The sequence below is a fragment of the Caloenas nicobarica genome, chromosome 15 (assembly GCF_036013445.1).
Source record: "Caloenas nicobarica isolate bCalNic1 chromosome 15, bCalNic1.hap1, whole genome shotgun sequence".
Taxonomy (NCBI): Eukaryota; Metazoa; Chordata; class Aves; order Columbiformes; family Columbidae; genus Caloenas; species Caloenas nicobarica.
Genome location: NC_088259.1, coordinates 4,521,690 through 4,526,846, shown reverse-complemented (window position 1 = coordinate 4,526,846; position 5,157 = coordinate 4,521,690). Strand labels below are relative to the sequence as shown.

At 47.6% G+C, this 5,157-nt stretch overlaps 1 non-coding gene across 1 annotated transcript; it reads left to right on the top strand.

Moving 5' to 3' along the window:
* Positions 1-3,778: 3,778 nt before the first annotated feature.
* Positions 3,779-3,850, top strand: TRNAE-UUC (transfer RNA glutamic acid (anticodon UUC)). The gene has a single exon. It is a non-coding gene; the product is annotated as a tRNA-Glu (tRNA).
* Positions 3,851-5,157: the final 1,307 nt, after the last annotated feature.

Below are 5,157 nucleotides of genomic sequence, written 5' to 3'. Positions count from 1 at the left end.
CATGGTTTAACCCCAGCCAGCAACTAGGACCACGCAGCCGCTCGCTCACTCAACCGTCCCAAAGTGGGATGAAGGAGAAACTCAGAATGGAAAAAGATAAAAGTAACCTACAGGTTGAGATATGAACTGTTTGATAGGACAGCAAAGGAGGAGAAAATAGTAGTAATAATAATAATAATAGAATATAGAAAACAAGTAACACATAATGCAGTTGCTCATTGCCTGCAACACTGATAACCCATCTATTCCCCAGCAGCAGTATTTGCTCCCTGGCCAACTCCAGTTTATATACTGATCATGTCATTACATGGTAAGGAATATCCCTTTGGCCAGGCTGGCTCAGCTGTCCTGGCTTTGCTCCCTCCCAGCTTCTTGTGCACATAGCAAAGCATGGGAAGCTGAAAAGTCCTTCACTACCCAGCAACAACCAAGACATCAGTGTATTATCAACATTCTTCTCATAGTAAATCCAAAACACAGAGCTATACCAATTACTAGAAGTAAAATTAACTCTTTCCCAGCCAAAACCAGGACACCTGGAACAGCTGAAGAGCCCTGGGGTCGCCCATGCACATCTGGCTCCATCTGGGCCATCTCCCACTTGGGTGGATGCAGTGGCTCTGCTGGGCTCTGCCTCTGCTTCCACCAGCCTTCTCATGATTTTGGTGGCCAGAGAAGGGAAAGGGTTAAAACCAGAGTAATTAATATAAGAAGACTGTTCATTACTATAAGATGTCTGTGTATCATTAAATTTCATTTGAGCTTTAATTAGACTTTTTTTTTTTTTCATATAAAAGTCTTTGTTGTGTCAATTAGTTGATTGACTATCATCTGGTTTCTGGGTTAGTGAAACCTGATCCGTTGTGAATGAATTTGTTTATCAGGGAAAAGGGACCAGGGGATGGAAAAAAATTCAATTAAATGTCAATGTGTGGAGTGACAAGCAGCATTCGATAGGGCTTTTAGTTTAATTGCTTGTATTTCATTAAGAGATGTAGTTATCAAGAGAATTCTTCATTTTCAAAAGATCTTGGATGTCTTCTTGTTTGCTTCTGGCTTTTTAGGTGCTCTTATACTATTCAAAACCCATGAAGAACTCTTTTTATTAATTAGAAAAAGTAATTTATTATGACATGTTCTGAGACTGTTGCATCACTGACATATGGTGACAGTGTTTTGATGACATCCACATTCAAATTGCAGGTGACAAAGTGTACCCATATGTCATTTGAAAGGCTGTCACCAAAGATCTTCCCCTGCCTCTGTGGTCTCTGACCACATTGAAAATACTGTTAATCCTAGAAGTTTGTGTGAGGTGGAAATCATTCAGCTCCCAGCCCTGGGAACATTTTGGAAGGTCTGTTTTCAATCTTTGAAAGGCTGTAAATCCCTTTGGGAGGAGTGGTTTTCATTTGTGTTTTATTTGGATTCCAGCTCATCACTTGCGGTTGACAAATAAAAATGAAATAGCCTTTGGTAGGGGGCTGGCAGGCACCCTCCTAATACAGCATGTTTGGCCTGAGCTGGTGTAGTTATATAGAGGCATCGCCTGGAGTATGTACAGAATCTGAATCTATGAAAAGGAATATCTTTTGGCCTGGATGTAGGAAAATACTCACCTGAGTGATCAAACTGTTGGTTATGGAGGAGAACTGGAGCAAAGGAGCCTCTGTCACACCAAGTCCTGCTCTCCACTTGTGCAGGAACTTTTTAGCAGGGCCTGTTGCGATCGGACAAGGGGTGATGGTTTTAAATTAGAGGGGAGATTCAGGCTGGACATGAGGAAGAAATTGTTGGCCCTGAGGGTGGTGAGAGCCTGGCCCAGCTTGGCCAGAGAGGTGGTGGCTGAACCATCCCTGGAGACATCCCAGGCCAGGCTGGACGGGGCTCTGAGCAACCTGAGCTGGTGCAGATGTCCCTGCTCATGGCAGGGGGGGCACTGGGGGAGCTGGGAAGGGCCCTTCAACCCAAACCATTCCGTGATTCTATATATATCACTTTGGTAAGGTCATCAAGCTCCACCTCAAAACTCGTTTAATTCCTTGCCCTTAGATTTGCTTTCCAGATATTGAGGCTTAGGGACAGGGAGTCTTTCTCTGTGGATTTGCTCAGTGCCCAGTAGAAACCCTGGCGGAGCCTCTGGGTGTTTTGCTTTGTAGCAGCAGCAGAAGATGAAGAAGAAATCATACAGAGCAAGGCAATACTGGGTGATGTTTGGGAATAATTATGAAGAATCCCACTCTTCCGATGCTGGACAAGAGCTCTAGAAGAGAAATGGGAGCATGCCGTGCATATCGTATACCTGCACGACATGCTTCCAGCCGGGGTGAGACTGGTAAATGTGGCTTCATGTGGAAGACTGAAGGAGGCAGGTCAACGTCTTTAGGTCTGGCCCTGCTCAGCATCTCCTCCCATATGCAGTGAAAGAGCTGAGGCTGTTCAGCCGGGAGAAGAGAAGCTGAGAGGACGCCTTATTTCTGCTGATCGATATCTCCAGGGTGGGTGTCAGAGGATGGACCAGACTCCGTTCAGTGGTGCCCCACGACAGGATGAGGGGCAACGGGCACAGACTGAAGCACAGGAGATTCCATCTGAATATGAGGAGAAACTTCTTTCTTTTGAGGTGCCAGAGCCTGGACCAGGCTGCCCAGAGCAGGTGTGGAGTCTCCTCCTCTGGAGACATTCAAACCTGCCTGGATGTGACCCTGTGTGATCTGCTCTGGTGACCCTGCATTAGCAGGTGGGTTGGACTGGATGATCTCCAGAGGTCCCTTCAAACCCAGCCACTTTATGATTCTGTGATTCTGTGAACTCAGAGGTGCACCAAGCTTTCTGGTAAAGCATTCAGACCTGCCTCACCCTGTCATTTTGGGGGTTTCCCTGGACAGGGGAAGGAGGGACCATGTCCCACACATCACCTACTAGGCATCCTCATCCTGCATTTGCTCCAGAGAAGCTCCTCCGTTGAGTGATCTCCTGAGGTCCTGGCGGTGAGCCCGTGGTGGAGAGGACTGCTGGGAGGTGCTGTGGGAAGCCAGTTCCATGTGCCAAGCAGCTCCAGCCCCTCTGCCACAAACACTTTGTTTTCATCTCTGAGTAGCTGAAGAAGTGTGTGCCTATCAGTAAATCTCCATCATCCCGACTGCAGCGTGTTTCCTCAGATAAGGGGGCTGTGTAATGGCAATTATGTTTTCATTTGTTGTGAGAAAACTAAATACGCAGAGTGGCAGAAATGTTATTCATCCTCTGTTAATTATGAGCTACTTACTGCAGGGAATCATGCAAAAACAAAAAAATGTAATCAAATGAAATAAAGGGGAAGCAGCTTGTGCACTTGCCTTCGTGCCGGGTGGAATTAGCTCCTGCAATGCTGTGCCACCAATTATTGGTAATAATTCTGTGTGGCCCTGTGCGTGACCTTGCCTTCAGCTCTGCAGCAGCACAAATCCCCAGGGAGGTGGGTGCAAGGACCTGCATGTGGGCAGGTGTGTGGGACTGCGATCTGGGGGTGCTTTGTGCAGCAGTACTCCCGTGGGACTGGGCTTGCATGGACTCTGCCGGTCCCACCACGGGCTCTGGGATGCAGAATCCCCAGCTGGATCAACGAACTCAGGTTGTTGCCTTTTTTTACATGGCAGGGTTTTTCCCCTCCAAGCTGTGGGATGCAGCAGGAAAGAAAAGGATGGGGTGATGCTGGGGATGGCTATAGGTGCGTGAGCCCAGGAGCAGGACTGTCCCTGCAGGTCCAGGGCCAGGCAGGTGGCAGTGGCAGCTGTGGTCCCACATGGTCCAGCGGTCAGGATTCCTGGTTTTCACCCAGGCAGCCCGGGTTCGACTCCCGGTGTGGGAAACCAGTTGTGTTTCATATTGTGCCTATTTTGGGGCTCTCCAGGACAAGGAAGGTGCTGGTCTGCTGGAGCGGGTCCAGCACAGGCTGCCGAGGTGGGCAGGGATGGAGTGTGGGATGGAGAAGGGAGGCTGAGGGACAGAGAGAAGGTGAGGGGAGGATTTCATTGCTGCCTGGGGAGAAGGTGGATGGCAGATGGGGCCAGGCTCTTCCTGAGAGCACACAGTGGGAGGACAAGAGCAAGGGAAGTTCTCCTTAATAATTTTATCACATTATAGTAGTGAAACACTGGAACTGGGGCTCAGGGAAACTGTGGAGTCTGTTCCTGGAGATACTCAGAACTTGACTGAACAAGACCCTGAGGAACTTGCTCCAGCTGGACATACTGGAACACATAGGCTTGACTAGAGAGCTTCAGAGCACAATTCTGACCCATAAAGTTCATTCTCGGAAGGTGTTAGGATGGTTTTAATTTCCCCAGGGACAGGATCGCTGGTGGTTCCTCATCCTAGCTGAGCTGCCTGAGCTCTCTGCACCGCTCTGGTGACCCAGGGGATGGCTCTGTTGCGATGCTGGGTTATATTAGAAGTCAGTGAGACAAAAAATCTGCCTTGGAAGGAATGAGAATTACAGAGAAATATTTATTTGAGATGGCAAGGAACAGATTATGAAGAAGGCAAGGCTGGGACACTGCTTCTGGGATGGAGCTGCTGCATCAAGAGTGCGCACCCTGCGCTTGCAGCAAGGACACCATTTACACCAAGCCTAGGAAATACTCATGCATGGGTATATATTTATCCTGTGGGTAAGAAAAGAACGAAATAACCAGGGTATGATCTGTACAACAGCTTGGCAGCTGATGAGGATTGTCAGTAATGCATTTTTTGAGCACTGTAAGCTTAACAGCCTGGCATAATGTAGCAAGGGCTTTAGTTCCCAAAGAAAGATTCCTTTTTCCAGAGAGTAATAAATAGCAACCGTAACTTCTTTAAGGGAAATTTCACTGCAAATCTATGCCATATGTAATGAGAAACTTCCTTCTGAGCTCACACCAAGAACTATAAGAGGAGGGACACTACCTACACTTTTCATCCTCTGTAAGCACCTCTATACACAAAGTGAGATGCTTTTACAGAGGTCTCCACCTGGTATGTCCACATGGTGGTACAAAACTTGGATTTTTCAGGGTTCGGTGCTGCCACTGAGTAACTTTGTATTTGTCACAGAAGTATTCCAGCTGAGTTGCTCAGGTCATAGCAGGGGACTTATCAGATCTAAAACCCCATGAGCACGTTCAAACCTTAAAATGG